Here is a 5,457-nt window from a genome sequence, read left to right as displayed (position 1 = left end):
GCGCGCACGGAACTGTTCTGCAAATCTGCATAGCCCCCTCCGGCGGCATTCACCGTGCTCTGCATCCGTCAGCAAAGTGAGGGCCTCTTCAGATCGTCACGGGTTTGCCTGTGCCACTCTTAATTACGGGCAAACAGTGACATGCATGTCGTGGCCACGTGGTACGCGATTCATGCTGAAACGGCTCCGTGCTCCGAAGCGAGCCTCTCAAAAGCTTACAGCTCGACTTCGGCAAAGGTGCCACTGCTGTCTCCTGAATGATTCAGCCGTGAAATTTCCTTCTGACTTTGCCATTTTATGCTTTCTGGATTTTTTGACTTTTAACATTTTCACTCGTTTTTTATTTATTGGCTCCATGATTCAGTCGGTTTCATCAACTTTGTCAACTGCCAGCCTAAATCTTCGGAATCTGGCGTGACGAATGTTCTGGATGGGAATGTATGCCTTTGGGGATATTTTAAAACTAATAATGTAGGCTCGGAGACCTAGCTGCCCCAGGATGGCAGAAAACGTAAACAAAAAATATGTTTAAAAACGTTGCTGTATTTTCGAGGGACAACACTAATTAGATAATATTTAACTCATTTCTCATTTGCCTCGAGCTAATTCCCGGATCACAGTTCTAACCTCACCCCCAAGATTTGCCACAAAATACCTCGCTTTTATTATTATTTTCATGTCACTCTAGTAAAGCGAGAGCCTTTGGAAACAAATGATGTCGTTCTATTTATAGCATTCTGTTTTCAGTAGTGGTTTTTCCATTTACAAAATATAGTAATTCTTCATTGCTGAAAATGTCACATCCTAGAAGATGCGGCGTTGCTACGGGTGACGTTTAATGCCAGCGGTGAGCTGCAGTTTTTTTTTTTTCTAAACAGGAAAAGGGTTAAAAACGGATGTCGAATGGTACAATTTTCTTTTAAGTATTTATTTTTCAATTGCAGGTGGCATATGATGTTATATTAGTTTCAGGCGTACAATGTGTTCATTAGGCATTTATATAACTTACAAAGTGATCACCCCGATAAATCTGGTACCCATCTGACACTAGTTATTACCATATTATTGACTCTGTTCCTTATACTGTACTTTAAGTCCCCAGGACTATTTTATAACTACTAATTTGAACCCTGTCCCCTTTTTCGCCCACCCTTCCAACCTCACTCCCATCTGGCCACCATCAAGATGTTCTCTGTATTTATGAGTTTATTTCTGTTTTGTTCATTCACTTATTTTGTTCTTTAGATCCCACACGTAAGTGAAATCACATGGCATTTGTCTTTCTCTGTCTGACTGACTCAACTCGGCATAGCACCCTCTAGATCCGTGCGTGTTGCTGCAGACGGCAAGACTTCATTTTCTTATGGCCGAGTAATATTCCCCTGTGTACAGGTACCAACTCTACTTTATCCATTCATCATTAATGGACCCAGGTTGCCTCCATCTCTTGGCTATTGTAAATAATGCTGCAGTGAACATACGGATTCACATGTCCCTTCAAAGTAGTGTTTGGGTTTCTTCAGAAAAATACCCAGAAGTGGGATCACCGGGTCCTTCTTTGTCCCTCGTGATAGCCTTTGTTTTAAAGTCTGTTTTGTCTGGTATAAGTACAGCCACCTGGCCTTGTTGTTTGTTTGTATCCCTTTTTAGAAATTATCTTTTCCCATCCTTTACTTTCAGTCTATATTTGTCTTTCGATCTGAAGTGAGTCTTTCGTAGGCAGCGTGCGTAAGGGTCTTGTTTTCTTACCCACTTATCCACCTTGTCTTTTGATTGGAGCATTTAATCCATTTACATTTAAAGTAATTGTTGATAGATAGGTAGTAATTGCCATTTTATTATTCATATTTTTAATTTTTTTCTTTGTCTTAAAGAAGTCCCTTTAATATATCCCGTAACGCTGGCTTGCCGGCGATGAACCGTTTCGCTTTTTCTTCTCTGGGAAGCTCTTTATCTGTCCTTCGATCCTCAACGATAGCTTTGCTGGGTAGAGTCATCTCGGTTGTAGGTCTTTGCTCTTCATCGGTTTAAATATTTCACGCCGGTCCCCTCTGTCCTGCAAACTTGCTGTTGAGAAGTCAGCTGCCCGGCTTCCGGAGACTCCTTGTAGGTGACTCGCTGCTTTTCTCTCACTGCTTTTAAGATTTGCTTCTTGTGTTTAAACTTCGCTCGCTCCTTGTCCTTCTGGTAGTCCTATGACGCAGATGTCGGTACCCTCGGTGTTGTCCCAGAGGCCCCTTAAACTCTCCTCGTTTGGGGGGTTTTTTTTGGTTGGTTTTTTGTTGTTGTTCCTTTTTTTAATTTGTTGTTTGGTTTTGTTTTGCTTCCTTTATTCGGTTTTGGTTTCCTTCCATTTTTTTTTTCTTTTGGTTTTTCGCTTTTTTCTTTTCTGTTGGTTTTTTTTTTTTTTTTTCTTCTTTTTTTTTCTTTTTTTTTTTTTTTTTTTTAATTTCTCACTGAGTTCATCTACTCTTCTGAGTTCATTGAGCGTCCGTATGACCAGCGTTTTGAACTCTGCGTCTGGCAGGTGGCTCGTCTCCATTTTAGTTCCTTTTCTGGAGCTTTGTTCTGTTCTTTCATTGGGGATATTTCTTTGTCGCCTCATATGGCTGCCTTTCTGTGCGTCTATGTATTAGGTGTGGCTGGTATGTCTCCAGGTCTTAGGAGCGTGACCTTATGGGGTAGGTGTCCTGTGGTGCCCAGTGACACAGTTTCCCTGGTCACTTGAGTTGGGTGCTCCAGGTGTGTCCCTTGTATGGGTCGTGTGTGCCCTACTGTTGTAGTCGAGGCTTGGTTGCTGTTTGTACATCAGTGGGAGGGACTGACCCTCAGGCTGATTGGTCGTGAGGACTGGCTGGTGAGGAGCTGGCCCTATAGAGCAGAGTTCACTTCAGCAGGGCTCTGGTGTCTGCCAGGTCTGACCTTTGGGTGTGTTGTCCTTCGAATGCAGCCCTGGGTGGTGCTCCAGCTGGGTCAGAAGCTGGCCACTGAGCGTGTCAGTCCCAGGGCCTCCTGGGAGGGGCCCCTCTGCATGCCAAGTTCAGCTGCAGCCTGTGCCCTTTCCGGGGCCAGCTGGTAGGATCCACCGAGCGATCCACAGATGGCCGCCACCTGTGCTGGGCTTAGAGGTGTCTTGAGAGGCCAAGCCAGGAACCAAGGCTGGCTGCCACTGGTGCCGGGCTGGGGGCTGCTCGGCAGGAGGTGCGGGCTCGCTGAGGCCAGAGGCTGCCTGTGTGTTTCTGAGGTGTTGAGAAATTTTAGGAAAGTCCACAGCGGGAGCCAAGACCGGCCGTTTGTATGGAAAAGCCACTGGAGGTGGCTCGGGCGGCCCGCACCTTGGGGGGGCGGGGTCTCAGGGATTCACCTGGGCAGGGCGAGCGGCGTCAGCCAGGCTGATGGTTACTAGGATATGAGGTCCGCCTGTGCGTGCAGGCTGGGTGGTAGGAGGGCCCGACGAAGGAACCAGGCCCTCTGCCAGCACTGCTGTCTGGGGGAAAGCCGCCCCTCTGTCCCTCGCCCTGAAGCAGACATCTCGGTCCTTCCCTATGTGTCCCTGGCACCTTTTGAGCAGTGGACCCAGCACTGGCCCTCAGAGCGAGCGAGTCCTTCAGCGGTAAGTCAATGGTGGCCCTTTAAGAGAAAGCCTGGGACTCCAGCCGCCTTCCATGTCCCTTGGCCATTGTCCCCGCTGGTTTTCACAGCCTGAGGTTGTGGGGACTCCTCTTCCCGGCACTGGAACCCTGGGCTGGGGAGTCTGGTGTGTGGCCGGGACGCCGCGTTCCTCTGGGGGTTCTCCATGGCGAGCTGTCCCCAGTGCTCACCTGGCACACGCAGGAATGGGACCAGCCCCTCTGTGTCTCCGCCCTCCTGCCAGTCTCGAGGCGACCTCTCCTGTGTGTCCCCAGTTGTAGGACTTCTGTTCAACCAGATCTCAGGCGACTCCCAGTGATGGCTGTTCTGCAGTTTAGTTGTGATTTTGTCGTGGTCGTGAGTGGAGGCGGACACAGCGTCTACCTCTATCCCATCGTGACCAGAAGCCCCCAAGGGAACAGTTTTCAATAGAAGTACTGTGGGGGAAATTGTATGGCTTGTATTTGAAGCTTTGGGTCAATGAGGGTGAGTTGTGTCTTTGTAGGTATATGGCACAATAATTCTAAATACTGTTTTGTTTTTTATATCCTGTGATTTCAAACATGACTTTTCTGTATGACAGTCAAAAAGCCTCCTTTGTTTTGTGGCTGCTTTTTAATGTGGTCAGGAGAAGAATTAAAATCAATATTTCCTTTCATAAAGCTAATGAGAGTTAACTTTGAAGTCATGTGCCAGAGAATACCTTTATGAATGAAAGACTAGCCTGTGAACCCGAGGACCGCCGGATGGACCAGACCCGGCTATAAAACACAAAGGGGCTTGTGCTCATCGCACCCTGAGCAAGACGCGGCTTTACCCAGAGCATCCGCAGCTGCGGGCACTGCTCATCGCGTGTGGGTGTTGGCAGTATCTCTGGGAGACGTTCTCGTAGGCATAAGATGTAGCCATCAAGGGACACTGCTAGAGATTCTTTTGACACCAACAAAGTGGACCATAAATTTTGAGAAAGAGCTGCTAACTATGGCCATTCGTACCCAGAAAATGAGCATTTTCCCATTTTCTCACGTTGATCCGATTTGGCAGTGGTTTGTGGAGGCCACGCCCAAACCTTCTTTCCCCATCAATGCTGATGTATGAAAATCCCCTGACAGGAGCCCGAAAGCGAACGTGGAATTCAGCGATGCAGCGCGGCTGCCGAGCACACTCTTCTCCTTTGTCAACGTGTTCACTGGGGCAGCGTGGGGTGTCGCATCCCCTGGAATTCATTCTGTGCCATTTCAGCAACCTTTGGTGCTCAATCTGCCTCATGCCGCTGTGCTAATTAGCAGTTTAAAGTCTGCAGAGGAAGGAATTTGCAGTAGCTTGATTTTTTTTCCCCCTTCGGTTCTGTGTGCAGCTCTGAATAATTGGGTTTGACCAGATTCATGATGGAAAAGAACAGTATCCAAAAAAAAATTTACCTACGAGGCTTAGCTATGCTCCCGGATACAAGACGGAAGATCCGGGCTCCAAGTGAGGTGTGCGCGCGTGTGTGTGTGTGTGCGCGCGTGTGTGTGTGAGCGTGTGTGCGTGTGGGTACGTGTGTGCGTGTGTGCGCGCGTAGTGCTGGCTCCGAGAAGTCGTTCATTCATTCATCAAATATTTATTGAGCTGTTTATAAATCCCGGGCTCCATGCCGAGCATTGGGGTGGAGACGTATTTCCTGCCTTCCCAAAGCTTCCCCTTAATGAGAATGTCAGCCAGTGAATAAACAAATAAAATCATTACAGGAAAGAAACAAGGAACAGTGATAGAGAAAAATGAGAGCCGGGAGTGGCTTCGTGGGGTTCATTTACGTGACTTCCATTCTGAGCCAGAAAGGGCGGG

This window comes from Pteropus vampyrus, unplaced genomic scaffold (assembly GCF_000151845.1).
Source record: "Pteropus vampyrus isolate Shadow unplaced genomic scaffold, Pvam_2.0 Scaffold386, whole genome shotgun sequence".
Classification (NCBI taxonomy): domain Eukaryota; kingdom Metazoa; phylum Chordata; class Mammalia; order Chiroptera; family Pteropodidae; genus Pteropus; species Pteropus vampyrus.
Note: the sequence above shows the minus strand (reverse complement) of the source record.